The sequence below is a fragment of the Scyliorhinus torazame genome, chromosome 8 (genome assembly GCF_047496885.1).
Source record: "Scyliorhinus torazame isolate Kashiwa2021f chromosome 8, sScyTor2.1, whole genome shotgun sequence".
Taxonomy (NCBI): Eukaryota; Metazoa; Chordata; class Chondrichthyes; order Carcharhiniformes; family Scyliorhinidae; genus Scyliorhinus; species Scyliorhinus torazame.
Genome location: NC_092714.1, coordinates 205,039,962 through 205,061,139, shown reverse-complemented (window position 1 = coordinate 205,061,139; position 21,178 = coordinate 205,039,962). Strand labels below are relative to the sequence as shown.

The 21,178-nt window shown below is 48.9% G+C and overlaps 1 long non-coding RNA gene across 1 annotated transcript in view; it reads right to left on the bottom strand.

Annotated features, from left to right (window-relative positions):
• Positions 1–332: 332 nt before the first annotated feature.
• The window catches only part of LOC140428816 (uncharacterized), a 44,702-nt gene continuing 23,856 nt past the window's right edge, over positions 333–21,178 (bottom strand). Inside the window, exon 3 of the long non-coding RNA XR_011948900.1 lies at positions 333–752. This is a non-coding gene — a long non-coding RNA (uncharacterized lncRNA). The remainder of the gene's footprint in view (positions 753–21,178) is intronic.

Here is a 21,178-nt window from a genome sequence, read left to right as displayed (position 1 = left end):
TTAAGAGCCCAAAAGTCCGTTCCACCGGGAGCTGCCGAAACGTGCGACTTAGCTGGTCATCGCTGCACCCGGAAGTCTATGCAAAACATTTTTAACTAACAATTCTGAGGGCGCTATGTCAAACAGGGACATGCATTACAAAACAATAAACTGGGAACCTCTAACTATTCTTCATACACTACACTCACTTAAACGTTTCATCATCCTAACTTCCTCAACCATACAAACAAAATCATAGCATTTTATACATCAGTCTTCCTGGCTTCGCAGTCAAGCTCAGGATTGTACAATTTGCTCATGAACAGTTATTTACATTTCTTTATTTACAATAAACGCAAGTGAATGCACTTTATTATAGATCGCGGGGGTCGGGCGTCTGGTCGTATCCGAAAATAGGGGATCTGATCCTATATACTGGGGTTCGAGCGCGGTAGGCTCTCCTTCTCGTAGACGCATAGTCTGCACTATGCAGCAGAGTGTCGTTAATACCAGTAATGTTTCTATTACATAGGACAGAGAGTACCAGGTTATAAACCTGACACACCAAGATGATGTGGTGTCGCTGGTGACTGTGCTCTGGGTACTGCGGGGAAGTGAAACATTAACGGCTGGGGGGCTTGAAGTCATGGGGTTCGCGTTCACGCGCAACCAAATGTCCATAAATATGATGCTGATCCCTGTGAAGGAAGTCCTCATGGCTCTTCTCTTTCCTTTTCTTTCTTCTCTTCTCCGGTCCTGGAGCTTCTGGAGTTCTGTGGAAACAAGCATAGTGTCTGTCACTATCTTTGTTTAGTACCTCGTACGATAGTGTGTCTGTCCTGTAGTGCCAATTACTCCCTTTATAATTGGTCACTATGTGTGACTCCCTCATTTTTTTTTCAAAAACCGAATTTTAGGACAAGACACACTTCCCAATAATGAACCAGTGCGAGCCGTCTCGCAGACTGTGCAATTTACCATCCAAATGTTTCAGGATGTAAATAGCATGTGGTTGGCAACCTAAAGGTTACCTAAACAAAACAAAACTTTTTGAACTGAAAGTGCCAAAATGAGGTGCGTATGGGCCGCGACGGGTAAGAGTTGGATGGAGTCCCGGGGTAGGACGGCTACCAATGCCGTGTCTCTCCTACCCGAGCGTAATTGACCAGAGGGGGGGTTCCCAGGCATGGCGGGTCCCAAGCCGTTTCTCCACTGCCTGAGCAACCAACAAGAACGGGCAAAAAATGTAGTCATCGTGGTGGGGCTGCCGTAGTGGTTCTTTCCTTCGAACCAGAAGGGCAGTTATGAACGGGCGTCCGGTTCCTTAACCAGTCTCTGCAGACAAGCTAGTTCCGCTGAACTAGTGTCCAGCAATAGTGAGTCTCTGTAGGCAAGTCCTCAGAGGTTTCGGCCGAATAGGCGTGGGGCAGTGAGAAAAATATTCTCCTGTTGGACATACAACATTTAACAAACTTACAAACAACATAAAACATTCTGCAGGTTCCATCAGAAAGGACACCACTTCTCCCAAGCGGTTCCTTTAAAAACATCATCTGGACACCTCAGTTCTCGGTTGCGAAAAGGGTCGCAAAGGGGTTCTCGGTATGGAGTCAGATCCAAGGTCGTCATCTTCTCCCGGGTACCAAACTCTTGAGTGTATCAGGGCTGAAAGGGCTGCATGGTGTGAGGTGGGGTCGCTCTCGTCGTTGCGGATGAGTCGGAACGAGTTATCTCGGTGCCAATAGTTGGTGTCTAGTTGTGTGGGGACAAAATTGGGGTTGTCAGTGTAGTTCGGTGGTCGGTGGTGGGGTTTGTTCAGGAAAGTGATCATGAAGGGATCACTTGGATCGTAGTCGGAGTCGCTGGGTGTGGTTCCTGTTACATGGGGATAGTAGGGAGGCGTGCTGTGGCTATCGTCTGAGTCACAGTCGCTGTCTCTGCTGCTGCAGTCTGTGGGCGTTTCAGGGCGGAGTGTATATTTCAGGGGTGGAGTCGAGGTCGAGTCCGTGGCTGGGCTGGACGTGTTGGGGGATGGTAGGGTTACGTTGGCTGTGGGCGGGGCGTGGTGTGCTGCGTCGAGCATGACGTGGTGTGCGTGGTTAGACTGTGTTCCGTATGCCTTCAGCTGGTTTATATGGAACCACGCAGTCTTACCATTGGGGTACTTTATTTTATACACGGAAGGGCTTACTTTATCCGCAATGGAGTACGGACCCGAGTATTTTGGTGACAGGAATGTGCTGGGGTTATATACAGAGAGCATAACTTGCTGTCCTATACTGTACTCAGTCGCATGCACTGTCGTGTCGAAACAAGCCTTGTTCTGTTTCTTTCTGGTGCCCAATTTTACTGCGGCTGCTAGCTAAGCCGTTTTAACATTTTCCACTAATTGCTCTACTTCTTTCTCGTGTGTGAGGGCCGTCACTTCGGGGCTGGTCAAGTCTAAACCTAGTAAATATTCTGTGCCTTTCATGGGGCGTCGGGTCATGAGAGTGTGTGGGGTGTAACCTGTGGAAGTAGAAATTGTATGACGCAGAAACATCAGCGCAAAAGGGAGGACTGAGTCCCAAGTGGTGTTGTTCTGCTGGACCATTTGTCTGAGGGTGGATTTCAGGGTCCGATTCATGCGCTCCATGATACCACTCGACTGTGGGTGGTATGCTATGTGGAATTTTTGGGTGATGCCAAATATCGTGAGGACGTTCTGCATGACAGTCCCGTAAAATGGGAACCTTGGTCTGATTCAATGCTGCGGGGGAGTCCCCATCTTGTAAAGATGTGGTGGGTCAAAATTTTGGCTGTTCTTTTTGCAGTGTTTGTGCGGGCTGGGAATGCTTCCACCCATTTCGTAAATGTGTCAATTACCACAAGTACATATTTATAGCCATTCCTGCAAGGGGGCAATGGTCCTATAAAATCAATCTGGAAGTTAGTCCAGGGGCCATTAACGGGCCGGGTATGGCTGAGTTGATCCTTTTTGGCATATCTGTTCGGATTATTCTGGGCACAGATAAGACAATTCTCGATGCAATGGTTTACATCTTCCTTTAAATTCAGCCACCAACAAAGCTGCTTGAGATGGGCTGTAGTGGGATCGATTCCCTGATGTCCATGACCGCCGTCATGGAACAAACAAATCAGTTGATTCCTGTCCTGTTCAGGAACCACATAAAGGGTGTCTTTTAACACCACACCGTCATGTGTGGTCAGTGCATTTTTGAACCTCTCAAAGGGAGCTGGATATTTTCCTTTTACAATCTCCCTGAGATTGCTGTCTTGCTTCTGGGCCTCCACTAGATCCTCGATCTTTGTCTGTGAGACCTGAACTGCATTCACTGGCGCGCTTTCGGGGGGTGTCCAAAAATGTCCATGCCTGGAACCTGCTTTAGCCAGTGCGTCGGCTTTCACATTTCCGGGGGGTGGGGAGGAACGATGGTGACTACAGACTTTGATTATCCCAAAAGTCCTGTTCTAGGCTTTCTGTAAAATATGACGGAGCAATGGGGCTGAGGGTAGAGGTTTTCCGTCTGCGGAAACAAATCCTCTTGTTTTCCACAGGGGCAGGAATTCCGTGAGGCTGTTGCAGACATAGAGGCTGTCCAAGTATATGTCTGCTGGGCTGGGGAAGGAATCTGGGTGTTCCACTATATACGCGATGGCGGCGAGCTCTGCTGCCTGCGCGCCTAAGTGGCCTGGAAGTTTTAGCGATATTTCCTCAAGGGCGCGTCCTCGACATATATACCGCAACCTGTTATGCGCTTCCCATCCAAGACTGTGGAAGATCCATCCACACAGATCTTTATGGGCTGGGGGCTCTGGGTTGAACTACCTATCTTTTGGGGGGTGTTTTAGCGATAAAGGGGCCTGTGTTGTGGTGTGGAGAGATAATTTCACATTCATGGAGTTCCGGGGTACTGTAAGTTGTCGGCTAAAAAGGTGTGCGTCTTTGTCCGTTTAACAGTGATGTCCCGTCCCTGCAAGAGAAGGGTCCATCTTGCTGCTCTAATCTGGCTTACTGTACCGTCCTTGAGTCGTCCGTCCAGTAAAAACTGGGTGGGTAAAAGTGTTCGGTGAGAATTGTGATGGGGTTCAGTCCTGTAATATATGAAAAATACTGCACTGCCCAAAATACTGCGAGCAGGTGCCTCTCACAGGCTGAAAATCCCTGCTCCACAGCATCTAAAATTCTGGAGGCGTAAGCTACGGGCCTTAACTGGTCATGCCGTTCCTGGAGGAGCACGGCTGAAAGGTCGCTACCTCTATGGCGTAACGAGAAAGCGGGTCTGGAACTTGTAGTGCTATGAGTGCCTGTTTTAAAGAGTCCACAGCATCCGTATGCTGCGGAAGCCATTCCCAAGGGGCTCCTTTCTTTAGGAGGTCTGAGCGAAACCGTCAATGTGGTTTCGGCAGTAGCCAACCAGTCCTAAAAACGACCGGAGGGCTGAAACGTTCTGGGGAAGGGGCAATTTAGCAATCGAGTCAATCCTTTTATGCTCGATCTCGCGTTTACCATGTGTGATAATTGTTCCCAAATATATCACTTTTTCTTCCAAATTCTGGCCTTTTTGGGGTTGACTTTACAACCGATTGAGTGTAATAGTTCCAGGAGTTCGGACAGAAGCTCAATGTGCTCTTCCTTGGTGTCTGTCTGCAGTAGTAGGTCGTCTACATACTGTACCAGACATTCGGGGCGAGAGAATTTGGCTAAACCATTTGCCAGCTGTCGGTGGAAAATGGAGGGGGAGTTGTGGAATCCTTGTGGCAGGCATGTCCACGTGTACTGCTGTGTTTTAAAGGTGAAGGCAAATTTGTACTGGCACGCATTTGCCAATGGAATGGACCAGAATCCATTACTGACGTCCAAAACCGTAAAGAATCAGAAATTGAGTCCCTGCTTGAGCATGGTCTCGGGACTTGTTGCTACTGTGGGGGCTGCTGCAGGGGTGACTTTGTTGAGTTCCCGGTAATCGATGGTCAGTCGCCATGATCCATCGGGCTTTCTCACTGGCCAAATCGGGGTATTATTAGTGGAGGCTACTGATCTAAGTACGCCCTGCTCTAATAAGCTTTCTATTACCTTGGAGATTTCTCCCTCTGCCTCTTGTGGAAATCCATACTGTTTTTGGGGTCTAGGGTCAGGTCCTGTTATCTGTACGGAGCCAGTCATCCATCCACAGTCGTGCTTGTGGGTCGCGAATGCTGCCCTGTTCTTTTGCAGAACTGCCCTAACCTGCTTGTCCGTACTAAGCGTGGTCGGGTTGAACCAAAATTCGCCTACTGCGCTAATTTTGTTCACGTACTCTCCTATATTGAGCGTTGCGGGGCTCTTGCGGATTTTGCCATCTTCCAGACACACTGGTTGACTGGATCGAATGAAAGATTATGGGAATTCATGAAATCGATTCCCAGAATGTGTTCTGCTGTGTGGGATAGGTCAACTAAAACTACGGGGTGCTTGGTGGTGATGGTACCGATTTGAATGGGTACAGGGGCTGTGATGTGTCCGTGCTGTGAGTGGCCTGTAAAGCCGCTGAGGGTGATAGTGGCTGTAGTGGGCCACGTGTCGTTTTGAAACAGGGTGGAGGAATTTATTGTGGTGCGGGACCCTCCTGTGTCCCATAGAAATTCGATGGGTTGTCCCCGAATTTTCGCTGCAACTACTGGTCGTCCGGACCTATCCCGAAGGGTGTCGCAGACCCAACTGGGGTACCGGTACACCGTCAGTCCGTTCTGGTCAGGTCCGTCTGATCTGAACGGGCGCTAAAGCTATGAATGGGCTCTGTCTTTTTCTTACTCAAGAGTGTCCGTCTGCTGGGCTCTCTGTGGCTTTTTAGGGGCATTGCACTCTCTTGCGAAGTGTCCCAACTGTCTACAGTTGTAACACTCCTGTGACTTGGGTGGGGGGCTGTTCTTTCCCTCATTCACCCATGCAGGGTCGTGGTGTGTTGTTTTTACCGCCTGTATATCTGCGCCGGCCTGCTTTTCCTCTGGATTCTTAACTGTGGGTTTACTTTGTATAGATTGCTCCCAAGCGCGGGACAATCATTTCACTACCCACTTCTCGTTATGGGCCTCCTCTGAGGGATCATAACTCGCGCAAGCTTTCTGTCCTGTTTCTGTGGCATGGGAGATAAGGGTGCGGGTCCATTTGGTCATGTTGTCTGGGGACAAATGGGCACGGTCTAAGTCTCCAAAGGCTGCTGCAAAGTGAATCCACAGGCGTCCAGCAAATGCTGTGGGGTGCTCGGATTTCTTTTGCCTACATTTGTTGAGGCCATCTACGGGGTCACCCCGGTTATACCCGATCGCATCCAGGATCGCGGTATGCATTTCTGCAAGGGTGCCTCCTCCTACATTCTGTGGGTCGGGAAGGGCTGCTGCTACTGAAGTGTCTAAACTTAAAACCGTGAGCTTTACATGCTCTCGCTCATCCAGGCCGTACATGGTCGCCTGATGTTTAACTGTGGCAAAGAAATGGTGGGGGTCTGAGGTGGGGAAGAATGGTGTGATCTTATCGCACGCGTCCCGTAATTGGGTAACTGTTAAGGGGGTGGAATATAGAAATTCCGCATTGTCCGATGTGGCTGTGCGGTGGGTGGTTACTGGGTTCATTGGAGCTTGAACTATCTGCTGTGTGGGGGGTTGGGGCGATTTTCTCTTTTGTGGCTTTCCCTGCGCACATGTCCCCTGAACATATCTCTGCGCTGTTTCGTTCAATTCTTCCCAATCAGGGCCATCTTCCTGATCTAATGTTTCTCCAAAAGTTTCCGGGAAACCTTTCTGAACAGAAAGCAGTGATTGCAGCTCTGCAATCTGCTTCCGGCACTTTGCGTGATCTAGCGTGCTTTGTCTTTGTTCTGTGGTGGCAGCATGGAGTGCTCTTAATGCTGCCTTGAGGTCACTACACTGTTTCTGTAATGCCTCTACCTGTTTTTCCGTTTCTTCTCGTACCAGGACTGCACGTTGCGTGTCCTGATAGGCCTTTTCGTATTGAGACTGATGTAAGCGAGGTAGAAAAGGAGAATTTGGAATTGAGAAGGAAGTTGGCAGCAAAGGATGTAGCGGTGGAGGATGCCAAAAGGGCACACCAGTCTTGTCTGGCGCACTTAGGCCTTTTCGTATTGAGACTGGAAGCTGCTTAAGTGCGCCAGACAAGACTGGTGTGCCCTTTTGGCATCCTCCACCTCTACATCTTTTGCTGCCAACTTCCTTCTCAATTCCAAATTCTCCTTTTCTACCTCGCTTACATCGATATTACTCATTCGATGTATGCCCTCAACTTCTTTCCGGAGCGTCCTCACGACATCCTCGCGCCATTGTGCCAAGCAGGACACGATTGCCATCGGCTTGCGAGCTTTCCCTCAGCTCTTTTTGTGGATCTCGCTGAGGTTCTCCCACCAAGTATGTCCTATACTCCCGGGGCCTGATTCCTCATTATCACAGAATTTATTCCAAAGGGGCCATCCTTTCCGTTTGAGATATTTCCTGATCTCTTCCTCCCAAATGGGACATTGTCCCACTCTACTGCTGCTGGTCGCTGCGACTGAAAATTCCTCGGGGTTGATTAGGCGCTGCATTGCCTGCATTGCCATCTTTCCTATCCGAATGCTGCTCTTCAAATTTGCGACAGGGGTATTAAGACGGTGCTGTAAATACGGGTACGGCTTTCTCTACTTTCCAAAATACAAACTTCCGACAGTTTTGACTCAACAAAAAAAATCTATCAGTTTTACCTTATCGCCCTGTTAGTTACGCATGCATACACACACTTCTGAATTATGAGTATTGATCAGAACTGCTTGAACACTTGTGGTTTTCTGTTTCCAATTGGATCTCTAATTCAAATTCTTGGGTTCTCCCTGAGTGGTTTTCCACTTCTAGATCAGGTCCCATCTGGATGTCGCCAAATAAGGGCTGGTTTAGCTCACTGGGCTAAATCGCTGGCTTTTAAAGCAACCAAGGCAGGCTAGCAGCACGGTTCAATTCCCGTACCAGCCTCCCCGAACAGGCACTGGAATGTGTCGACTAGGGGCTTTTCACAGTAACTTCATTGAAGCCTACTCGTGACAATAAGCGATTTTCATTTTCATAATGTTGCTAGCTTTTGCCTTAGTTTAATTGCTCTGTTTTATCACCTTTGCTCTTGAGTCGCCAGGTACCTTTATGATACCGCCACGTGGTTCAAGTCCGAGTAATGATCAATAATCCAATACACCGCTTTGTAAGATTTAAATCAAAGCACATTTATTATTACAAATTCTACGTCTAAGCTACTTCTACAGCTAACAGGCCAATACTTAACTTGGAACTGGCCCACCAGGTCAGGGAAACGAATGGCCTTCCGTTCGGATTCTGAGCCTGCGGGATTCGAAGTTGGTACAGATTGGTAGCTAGGAGTGCCTATCTCGTAGCGAGCATTGAAGTAAGACTTACTGGATATCGGCGGCGGCTGAACCGGTCACTGTCAAGGGTTGGTTCGCGTTGCTGAGTGACCCGGTCAAGAAGAACGATTTGAACTTGGGGCTTAGTTCTTATAGTCCCCAGGGGCTTCCCGCCTTTCGGGGCAGACGCTGTACCTGGTTCCAAGTGATTGGACTTTGTTCCAATCGCTTGGTTCGATTTTCTCCAATGCTGGAGCGGTTCCCTGATCGATGGGCGGTCCTGAGGTGGTCGTTCACCTCCTTTTGTGTAGCCTTCTGCTGGCGCCGAAGAGTCTGGTTTTGCTTTATGTGTCTAAATGTTGCTCATTGTTCCCAGGGATTGCTCATTAATATGCAGATGGCTGGTGTTTTGTTATGCTGATGGTTGCTGGTATCAATCTTGTCTGGCCTTTCCAGAGGTAAATACACAGTTAACCTGCAACTGCTCGTTTTTGTCCTGTTGGCTGACTTTCCCATCAGCCTTTGCCGTTCGCCATTTTAAATCAGGAGTTAGCCATTTCAAGTGGCTACAGTTTCCATGGAAACCTGGAGTGAGGTGGGTGAGTGAGAGAAACACCTCAAAACTGAAAATTAAACCCAGACCATTGTACCCAATATGGAATCTCTTCTCCTCTGTAATAAGTGTCTAATGAGCTTGCTGCCTCCGTTGAGAACGCTACCAGAAATAAAGATGAAAACCTTGATGATTGAATGTAACAATTCATTGACATATGCTGAATGTGTGTTTAATCACTTTTGCTGTTGTTTGATATGCTCTGAGCTGTGATGAAATCTGAATTTCTATGAGCCATGTGTTGTAAATCAGACACCTAACTGTTGATGTGGTGATCTAACCTTTTACATACACTGTAATCCAGTCTGTGCTTCAAAGCTGCAACTGTGGCCTGGTGTTTTTTCTGTCCTAATTATTTTTCATCAAAGGATGTGTTTCTGTACATATATTTTTGCCAGAATTGCATCACTTCCAGCTCTTTAGGGTGCGATTTTGCCGCCCTTGTTGCGCTCTCGCTCAAGTGTTTCGAGGCTGGTGAGAGGCCAAAATCGAGATCCGCGCTGGGCAGATAGGATGCAACCAGCCCACTCCCGTAGGCAAAAGCGGGATCTTGCCAAAACATACTGAGAAACCAATTATCAGCACTTAAACCCCAATTCCATACAATTAACGAGAGCGACCACACATCCAACGGCCTCCTGTCATTCAGCAGCCGCCCCAGCGAGTGTTCATGCTGGCGCCGATTAGTACTCCTTTTGAAAAATGCGAACCTGGCGGAAGGGCTGCTGTGGGGAGCCGAGGAGGTGAGTAGCCATCTTTGCTCACAGGCAAGGAGCACTGGGCTTGCTGCCCCAGTGCTCGGCGGGCGATGGAGGACCCTCGACTGACGGTGGGCCACCGTGGGGAGAGGCACAGCCAAGGCAACTCCTGGAATGCATGTACCCATTCCAGGGCAGCCCTAGACCCTGCCCGTCTGCCCCACCGATCACCCATATCCTCCACCGACTGCTGATAGGGAATTGGCAATCGTGGTTAAATGAGCACTTCAGAGGTGCCAAGATGATTCCTATGCATGGGGGGGCCATGTAGAATGTGGGAGTTATTGCCTAACATTCCGATCAAACCTTGATGTCTCGACACTGTGCTTGAACACTGCGGGAGACAACACAACATCGAACACCCAGGGGATGGGACACAGCTCCGGGGCCATGTCCACAGCCGGAGGGTGGGTGAGCGCCATGGGGGGGGGGGGGGGGGGGCCATGTCTGGAGAGATGGGAAATGGTCCGGGGTTCAGCCCGCATTGCGGAGGAAAGACCGAGGCATCATAATGGTTGTGCAAAAAGAAGTTTAATGTGCTGTTCAATACCTCACTCCCGGCGGTGCCACCACCCCCCCCTCCCCCGATGCCCTCAGTGATCCTCAATGTGCTTGGCCCTCCTAGATCTACGACTACGTCTTGGTGTTTCCCTAGGATGCACATCTGAGGTGGAGGCAGCCAGCTGCCTTCCTTGTCCTGTGACCAATGCTGCACCTGGCCGGCGTCCTCTGGGGCCGGAGGGTCCTGGCTCACTTGTCGGCAGCACATGCAAAGCGTACCGCCCTGTCCTGTGTGCTGACCTCAGGACGCGGCCTCATCAGTGGGGTGGAACTCTGGGGAGCTGGTGCCCACTGTCATTCCATGGGATGGGTCAGGGTTGGCAATCAGTGCCCCCTCCTCCTTGTGGTGATATGCCTGTGCACAGTTCTGCATAGAGTTAGAGATGCGACCTCCAACCAGCTGATGACGATAGAAATCTATCATGTGACTTGAGATAACCGCCAGTTGGTAGTAAGATGGACTAGAAGTAGCTCCAGGAGAATTCACTGAATTCATTTCCTCGTTACTGACTGTATCACAATTCATTAGTTATCTTTCCACATGTTAATATTGTTAATAAATCGGGCAGCACGGTGGCGCAGTGGTTAGTACTGCTGCCTCACGGTGCCGAGGTCCCATGTGCAATCCCGGCTCTGGGTCCCCGTCAGTGTGGAGTTTGCAAATTCTCCCCGTGTTTGCATGCGTTTCGCCCCCCCACAACCCACCATGCGAGCAGCACGGTAGCACAAGTGGATAGCACTGTGGCTTCACACCGCCAGGGTCCCAGGTTCAATTCCCCACTGGGTCACTGTCTGTGCGGAGTCTGCACGTTCTCCCCGTGTCTGCGTGGGTTTCCTCCCGGGTGCTCCGGTTTCCTCCCACAGTCCAAAGACATGCAGGTTAGGTGGATTGGCCATGATAAATTGCCCTTAGTGACCAAAAAGGTTAGGAGGGGTTATTGGTTTACAGGGACAGGGTGGAAGTGAGGGCTTAAGTGGGTCGGTGCAGACTCGATGGGCCGAATGGCCTCCTTCTGCACTCTATGTTCTATGTGCAGGGTAGGTGGATTAGCCACGCTAAATTGCGCCTTCATTGGAAAAAATGAATTTGATACTCTAAATTGAAAAAGAAAAAAATAATGTTATAAATCATCTTACTAGTCAAAGAACTAGATGTTCTGTACTACAGCTAAACAGAGAACATAACACTCCTGGTCGGTGCCCATTGGGCCTTGGGGCAGAAGGGCAGCTGGTTCAAGCCCCGGCTGCCCCTGCACCCTCCGGCTCTGCCAGCCCTGGCAGTTCCCAAATGTCTGTACCATGGTGTTGAAGTGGGAAATGGTTCAAAAGGGCACTTGGCACAGAAGATGGCTGCCTGACACACAAGATGGAGACACAGAGAATAAAGCAGACATAACTGATGCCTGGAGTCCAGCGGGGTGCCAGTAGGACAGATAGGAACAGATCCAGGACAAAGGAAGCCAGACAGGAAGATTAAGAAATACATAAATGCGGGACACCACTTGAATAAAGCTGACTTCAGCCAAGGTGTACACAATGATATGCTAATATGAATGTCTTGGACCATTTCCTAAAACAAAGGGACAATCGATACTACCTTCCTGCTGCTGCCTGTAACCTGTTAAACCTCTTTGACTGTGGCCATGTGTAAATTACAAAATGTTTACAAATAGCAATGTACAATCTATAAAATGTTTAAAGATAACAAGGTGATAATTGTTTTGTATCTGGGCTCATTGTGAACCCGAAGTGGCTGTTTAAAGATAACAAGGTGATAATTGTTTTGTATCTGGGCTCATTGTGAACCCAAAGTATAAAATGAATGACTGCCATTCAAACCGGGAGAAAGGCTGGCTACTATGAATGACTGCCATTCAAACCGGGAGAAAGGCTGGCTACTGTACCGCGGGGTACATACGCTTTCTCCCGAAGCTTTGTGTAACAATAAAACTGCATTTATCTGATCACAGTAAGTCTGACTCTTGAAGTGGTTGATTTTTCCCACAACACATTGGCGTAGTCGGCAGGATCTTACTTCTGGTGAGTTCCGATCGAAGGCCTTGATCGGAAAGCCGGGGTAAAGATCGTTTCGAATCTGCAGGAGTCCGACAGGTCAAAAGGTGCAGTTTAACGAAGGTACCTATAGTGATAAGCATAGTGATATAAGTCTTGACTGTATAGTGACATGATAATAGGTCAGATTTGGTATTAACTGCTGGTAGTATTAAGGATTTGTGGCTTGTACTGATCAACAAACGGACAAGGTAGTGCTGCCCCAAATGCCCAGCCTTAGACTGGCTGTCAAGAGGAGGAATCTCCCACGCGAAGGTCAGGATTTGAAGTGGGTATTGAGGCACCAAAGGCACTAAGGATTGTGAAGCACAAGTGGCAGAAATCGGCTAACCCCGAACTCTGTAGTGGTGAACAAACGCAGAGTTCTTGTATGAAAGTAGAGCATAAGTTGGGTACTGGGCTGTCCAATGTCTTATTAGCGGTGCGGAAAAAGAGCTGATCAACACTGACCTAGAGCCGAACTCTGGTGGAGTACCACGTTGCCGAGGTGGTAATAGTGGACACCGTGAGTATAAGTCAAACCCTGAGAGACGGTAGCGATAGCGCAGCGCTGGAATAGTAATAGTGGCTGGGGGGTAGTGAAGTTCCTTCAGTAGAGAGCACACTTTGCTAGGAGGCAGCTGTGGCCGTACAGACAGTGCTAGGGTAGTAATAGCGGCTGGGGGGGGGGGGGGGGGGTGGTTAGTGAAGTCCCTGCAGTGGAGCGCACACTTTACTCACAGTAACCGGGGGTATTGAAGTCTGCGAGATGGCAGGCAATGATATAAAAAGGGGATCTGCAGGTTCTCTTATCGAGACATATATGACAGACAGACAAGTGTTGATAAAAAAAGATGAAGAAGGACGGCTGGGACACTTCCCAGACTTTAGAACAACAGAGGGGTTGGATAGACAAAGAGAAGAGAAACAAGACTAAAAAGATAGGGATAATGTTAGTACATCAGTTAGCAGGACTAATTGAACAAGTAGGCACCTCTACTGAAAAGTGGAAGGAAGACAAAGAGAAGATCAGGGAATTAGAATCTAGAGTAAGGGAACTGGAAAAACAAAAGACAAAGAACAAAGAACAAAGAAAAGTACAGCACAGGAACAGGCCCTTCGGCCCTCCAAGCCCGTGCCGACCATACTGCCCGACTAAACTACAATCTTCTACACTTCCCGGGTCCGTATCCTTCTATTCCCATCCTATTCATATATTTGTCAAGATGCCCCTTAAATGTCCCTATCGTCCCTGCTTCCACTACCTCCTCCGGTAGTGAATTCCAGGCACCCACTACCCTCTGCGTAAAAAACTTGCCTCGTACATCTACTCTAAACTTTGCCCCTCTCACCTTAAACCTATGCCCCCTAGTAATTGACCCCTCTACCCTGGGGAAAAGCCTCTGACTATCCACTCTGTCTATGCCCCTCATAATTTTGTAGACCTCTATCAGGTCGCCCCTCAACCTCCTTCGTTCCAGTGAGAACAAACCGAGTTTATTCAATCGCTCCTCATAGCTTATGCCCTCCATACCAGGCAACATTCTGGTAAATCTCTTCTGCACCCTCTCTAAAGCCTCCACATCCTTCTGGTAGTGTGGCGACCAGAATTGAACACTATACTCCAAGTGTGGCCTAACTAAGGTTCTATACAGCTGCAACATGACTTGCCAATTCTTATACTCAATGCCCCGGCCAATGAAGGCAAGCATGCCGTATGCCTTCTTGACTACCTTCTCCACCTGTGTTGCCCCTTTCAATGACCTGTGGACCTGTACTCCTAGATCTCTTTGACTTTCAATACTCTTGAGGGTTCTACCATTCACTGTATATTCCCTACCTGCATTAGCCCTTCCAAAATGCATTACCTCACATTTGTCCGGATTAAACTCCATCTGCCATCTCTCCGCCCAAGTCTCCAGACAATCTAAATCCTGCTGTATCCTCAGACAGTCCTCATCGCTATCCGCAATTCCACCAACCTTTGTGTCGTCTGCAAACTTACTAATCAGACCAGTTACATTTTCCTCCAAATCATTTATATATATTACAAAGAGCAAAGGTCCCAGCACTGATCCCTGTGGAACACCACTGGTCACAGCCCTCCAATGAGAAAAGCATCCCTCCATTGCTACCCTTCTATGGCCTAGCCAGTTCTGTATCCACCTTGCCAGTTCACCCCTGATCCCGTGTGACTTCACCTTTTGTACTAGTCTACCATGAGGGACCTTGTCAAAGGCCTTACTGAAGTCCATATAGACAACATCTACTGCCCTACCTGCATCAATCATCTTAGTGACCTCCTCGAAAAACTCTATCAAGTTAGTGAGACACGACCTTCCCTTCACAAAACCATGCTGCCTCTCACTAATACGTCCATTTGCTTCCAAATGGGAGTAGATCCTGTCTCGAAGAATTCTCTCCAGTAATTTCCCTACCACTGAAGTAAGGCTCACCGGCCTGTAGTTCCTGGGATTATCCTTGCTACCCTTCTTAAACAGAGGAACAACATTGGCTATTCTCCAGTCCTCCGGGACATCCCCTGAAGACAGCGAGGATCCAAAGATTTCTGTCAAGGCCTCAGCAATTTCCTTTCCAGCCTCCTTCAGTATTCTGGGGTAGATTCCATCCGGCCCTGGGGACTTATCTACCTTAATATTTTTTAAGACACCCAACACCTCGTCTTTTTGGATCACAATGTGACCCAGGCTATCTACACCCCCTTCTCCAGACTCAACATCTACCAATTCCTTCTCTTTGGTGAATACTGATGCAAAGGAACCACGTGTTGAGAGAACAGCAAGGGAGCGGGGAAACTGATCCCCTCCCCCCTTACGTGCCCACACAGCAGGGGCCAACCGCCCCTCCGGCAGGGTGGGGTGCGTTAGAATACAATTTAGCGCCAGTAACCCGAGGGGGAACAGAGGCGCAGCCAAAAGCGAATTATAAACCCTTTACCCCAGGTGAGAGACAGCAGATAATGGCTTCCCTGGGCAAATTACAACCTAGACGCGTAAACACCAAATTCTGGGAAGAATTAGACACAATCTGGGTAGGACACCAGTTACACCTAAGAGACGTACACCAGCTGGTCAGGGCAGCCTGTCCAGCAGATAGGTGGAAGCAGGTAGCTGGCGGACCCGCCACTCCTGCAGCCCAGGATTATAACAGGGGACGGTGGACACATGCCGTCGCTTTAACAGCAGAGATAGATGCACAGCAGGACCCATTTGCCCAATTTAAAATGGAAATCCAGAGAGTGTTAGGGAACGCTCCCACTAACTGAGCAAGATCACTACCACAAGACAGCAGAAAGGGGAAGGAGCTTCTGAATACGGGGAACGATTGTTCCACGTGTACCAAGAGTGCTCAGGGCAAGGGAACCCATGCCGTGGGGATCGGGCGTTCATCCAAGCTTTTAAATTTGGACTCTCTAGTGCCCACCAGGCTATCCTAAAAATGGGAGTGATTATGTCCCCACTCACAGGGGTAAAAAGGAGGGCCAAGTGGGAAGTTGTCCTCCTACCCCCAAGCAAGTAATAGTAAGAGATATAGGGGAGAATCCAGCAGAAGGGATTTTAGATACAGGAGAGCCACACACCTGTGGAGATGTAGACAGAGATGAAGGAGAAGGTAGAATAAAAGACACATCATTAACAACAGCTGAGGAGACCCTCTTTGTAGATGGGTCACGAAAATATGTGGAATGATCACCCCGGACAGGGTGGGCAGTAGTGAATGATAAGTTAGAAACCATAAGGTCAGGAAGGATTGACGGAGGTCAATCCGTGCAAGTAGCTGAACTAGTGGCGCTCACACAGGCACTAGAATTATCTGAGGGAAAAACCGTGAACATAAACACGGATAGTCGATATGCATTTGGAATTATACATGATTACATGACAACATGGGGAAGGAGAGGGTTCATAACCACTGGCGGAACCCCTATCAAACATCAGCAAAGAATTAAGGTGCTATTAAAAGCCAGTGAGAAACCCCGAGAAGCCGCAGTAATCAAAATTAAAGCGCACCAGAAGGAGCCAGGAAGAGACAACCTGGATTGGTTGAATTTCAAAGGAAACCAAGCAGCTGATGCAGCAGCACAACTGGCTCTAGAACAAAAAACGATTAGCGAGCTACCAGTAGCAGCTACAGAACCAGTAGAAGAAGATATAGATATTAGGGAATTACAGGAGAACACCCCAAGTGAGGAGAGAGAGAGATGGGAAGCGCAGGGTGCAGCCAAAGGGGCTGATAATGTTTGGAGACGAGAGGATAAGGTGATAGCACCGGAATGCATACAGAACACCCTATTGGAATTACACCATGGGCTCTCACATGTGGGTAGAGAGGCCATGATAACCAGCTTAGGAAGAGAATGGTGGTGGAAAGGGATGGGAAGAGACGTAGCCCGACACTGCCACCGATGCGTGATATGTGCACAACACAACCCTGGTAAACCCATAAAAATTAAAATGGGACCCTGGGAACACCTGCAAATGGATTTCACAGGGCCACTACCACAATCCCATGGAAAAACTTATTGTCTGGTTATCATAGACCAATTCACCTGGTGGGTAAAAGCATTCCCTACCAGAAATTCTGCTACCACAGTAGCCAGAATATTGGCAGAGGAAGTAATCCCTAGATGGGGAGTGCCCCTACAAATTGATTCGGACCAGGGGACGCACTTCACTGGGAAAGTGATGAAAACAGTATGTAAGCTGATGGGGATAAAACAAAAATTCCATATCCCTTATCATCCACAGAGTTCTGGGATGGTGGAACGTATGAATCGAACACTGAAGAATACATTAGCTAAAGCCATGCAAACATCGGGAAAAATGTGGACAGGGGTGTTGCCCACAATACTAATGAGGCTAAGAGCTACTACAAACAGTCCTAATAAAAACACTACCTGTTAAGACAGGATTTGCCCCAAAATGGAATGGGCCATATGAAGTGATAATTAGTGGAGACACCTGTGCCTGTATTGACATAAGAGGGAAGGGAACATGGAAACACTGGACCCAGCTAGAATTGTATAAACCTGAACATGAATGAACTAATCCGATTGCTTTCCCACAAACACAGGAGGAGACCGCGAGCGAACGACCAGTGTACTCGGAAAGTGTAGAACAGTTCTGCAACCAAGCATACAGACAGATTATAAACTATAGTGTTAGAACTGATACTTGCTCGTTGTAAAAATGTGTGTAACCACGGGTGTGATTATGATACTTTGCGTTGTCGCGACTGTAAATTTGACTGGGCTAGAGGATAATCTATTTTACAAAGCCCACATAAACTTACACGGGAATCGAACTGTATGCTACCCATTAGCACAGTCGGTAGAAGCCCTATTTGTAGCCACCCCTGGGTGGATCCTGAGCAATTTATATATAGTTGATACATCAGGTGCACCATGTAAGGGAGAAATCGGAAAGTATAAAAAGGGGATACAGGGGAGATGTGTGAAACTTGTAAATCCCACCGATTCTGGGGGGGCGGGGAGCTCCAAAAGGAGGGAGGGAAAGCTGGTCAAGATACAGCAAGCTATCCGCTTTGTTTCACAGGGCAGCGATGGGGATGTGCCTATGCCCTGGTCCCCACAAATAATTCCTGCATACAGACGCAGTGCATCCGCCAGCATTGTCGGGTTAATAAAGGGCAGTTTGCTTGCACCTGCAATGAACTAAAATGCCTGAACATAACCGCAGGAAGACAGCTCATGTGTGGGCAGTGCAATGGGAGTCACGTAAGCTCAGCCACATGGACATATCCGTTTGATACTTACCAGGTGGTGGAATCCAACAGGGAGTCAGGGGAACCGAATAATTGGGAATACAGGCAGACTCATAATCAGGACACTACATGCTACCGGGCAAAGGAGGGATACGTTGTCTTCTTCAATGGAACGTACGCGACAGAAACACTACATCTCCCAGGCCTTTTTGCAGTGGGAACCATAGGACCACTCACCGTACCATGCCCTCAGAAGGAACATATTCGGAGAAGAATAGTGACCCGGGCTATCAGCAAGGAATTCTGTGCTGATTGGGAAACCCCGGGCACATTAGGATCATCCCTGGAGTACGGGTTCCTCGGGACTCTATCTCTGGGGGGGGGGGGGGGGGGGGGGGGGGGGGGGGAGCAGCAGGAGTGATTAGTGCTAAGAACAGAAATGTATTTGTTTGTGGATTAACAATCTTGCGAAACAGTACCTCAAAAGCGCTAGAGGCTGTCAACCAAGAAATGGTTGAACTCAGATTATATGCACAACAGACACGGTATGCAGTAGACTACCAGTTAGCCCAACAAGGGGGAGTTTGTACAATCATAGGAGATAAATGTATAACCCATGTCATAGACAAATCCAATAATATTACAAAGGCCATTCACAATATCAGGGAACAACTGGATAACTTCAGACAAGGACCCACAAAAGGAAGTAGCTGGCTAGAGTGGCTAGTGGGAAATATCTGGGGACCCTATTTAATACACGGACTGGTCATGTTCATATCGGTCTCACTGTTGTGCTGCCTTAGCTTTGGGTGTCTAAAAATCTGCTATAGTACCGTAACAAAGGCCGTGTCAGGAGCCAGTGTCACCCTTAACGAAACCACGATATTCCCCGAAGACTCCAGGAGATGTGGAGAAAGACGGGAAGTTGTGGACCTATACCTATGAGAGGTACCGTGGTGTTGGTCTACAGGGCTGTTGGGGCGACAACAGCCCGGACCAAAAGGAGGGGTTGAAGTGGGAAATGGTTCAAAATGGCACTTGGCACAGAAGATGGCTGCTTGACACACAAGATGGAGACACAGAGAATAAAGCAGACATAACTGATGGCTGGAGTCCAGCAGAGTGCCAGTACGACAGATAGGAACAGATCCAGGACAAAGGAAGCCAGACAGGAAGATTAAGAAATACATAAATGCGGGACACCACTTGAATAAAGCTGACTTCAGCCAAGGTGTACACAATGATATGCTAATATGAATGTCTTGGACCATTTCCTAAAACAAAGGGACAATCAATACTACCTTCCTGCTGCTGCCTGTAACCTGTTAAACCTCTTTGACTGTGGCCATGTGTAAATGGCAAAATGCTTACAAATAGCGATGTACAATCTATAAAATGTTTAAAGATAACAAGGTGATAATTGTTTTGTATCTGGGCTCATTGTGAACCCAAAGTATAAAATGAATGACTGCCATTCAAACCGGGAGAAAGGCTGGCTACTGTACCGCGGGCTACATATGCTTTCTCCCGAAGCTTTGTGTAACAATAAAACTGCATTTATCTGATCACAGCAAGTCTGACTCTTGAAGTGGTTGATTTTTCTCACAACAGTGTTGACGCCCTCGGCGATGCACCTCAGTGACTGGGACATGCTCTGCAGTGCCTCAGCCATGCCCAACTGAGATTGGGACAAGCTCCGCAGCGCCTTGGCCAAGTCCATCTGGGAGCGGGACATGTCCGGCAGAATCTCATCAAGGTCGTCCTGGTACTGGGTGACATCCCCAGCGAGTCAGTCATTCTGCCGAGGCCCTCAGCCATGGCCGTCACCGACTGCATGACACCTTCACTCACGGTGCCCAATATTGTGCACCAGGCTCTCCACCGCGGTTACCTGGCAGTGTTGGCTTTGTTTCCACTCATTGTCAGTGCCATTTTCTGTACCCGTCGGCTCTGGGACTCCTCCAAGCGCCTATGGATCTGCTGGAGCAATGCTGACATCTCCCTCTGACCATCCTGAATGCTCCCTGTCATCTCCATCAGCTCCGGGTAACCGTGTACCAGAGGCTCAGCATCAGGCTTGGACCCAGCTGGGTCCTGGGATCCATCAGCTCTCCGATTGTTGTCTCGCCTGGGGGTTCATGCCTCCACCAGATGTGCATCATCAACAGTACGGTGCTCATCAAATTGTGCCCCAGATGCCTGACCACTAATATTTTCCACCGAGGTGCGTGTCTCTGCGCTGGTGGAGGGTGGGGATGACAGCTGTGCTGCAACTAAAGCAGGGGCATCCTAGGAAATCCCCTCCGAGGTGTTATCCTCAGGGTTAGGAGAGGGGGACCGCCCTAGACAGACCTGCGGGAGAATGGACATGTGGTCAGTGGGAGATATGGGTCAGTCAGTAATCTCGTTTTACAGGTCCTCCAGGTGGAGCTCGGTTGTTCCTCACCTCTACGGCAGATACCAGCCTCCACACTGGTGACCGTCCTGTCTTCGGCAACACCAGTCACCTCCAGTGCCCGATCCTCATAAAAGTTGAGGATTCTGATGTCCGGCACCCCAACGACAGTCTGGGCCCTCCCTCCGATTGTGGGAGAGTTTTTCCTGAAGAGACACAGAGAGGGCATTGTTAGCCACACGCATGATTCACAGTGGTGAGAGAGAGGGTGTGAAGGCAGGGTTGGGGGGTGGCGTCGAGCGGGGGCCTAGGGGGCTGGGACGGTCGCTTGGGGGGTGGGGTGGTGGATGCTCCCTTGGGTGGAGGGGAGGGCATTGGTGTCTACTCACTCGTGCTGCAAGGTGTAGATTGTTGGCTTCTTTGTAGCACTGGAGGCCAGTCCTCCTGGTCACACTCTGAGCTGATGCTGCCGCCACCAGGCAGCATTGGGTGGCTTGTGGCTCACCCTCCGGGACCCTCGTGTAGTGATGTGCATCAATGTAAATACATGTAGGGTAGCTAGACACTAGAGGGGGCACAAGAGACATCACACACACACACTCAACCAATAGATCAAGTAGATAGAACACGACCAATAGACATTCACGATACACAAGGAGGTGACACGACCACAGGGGGGCATTACACCAACCCA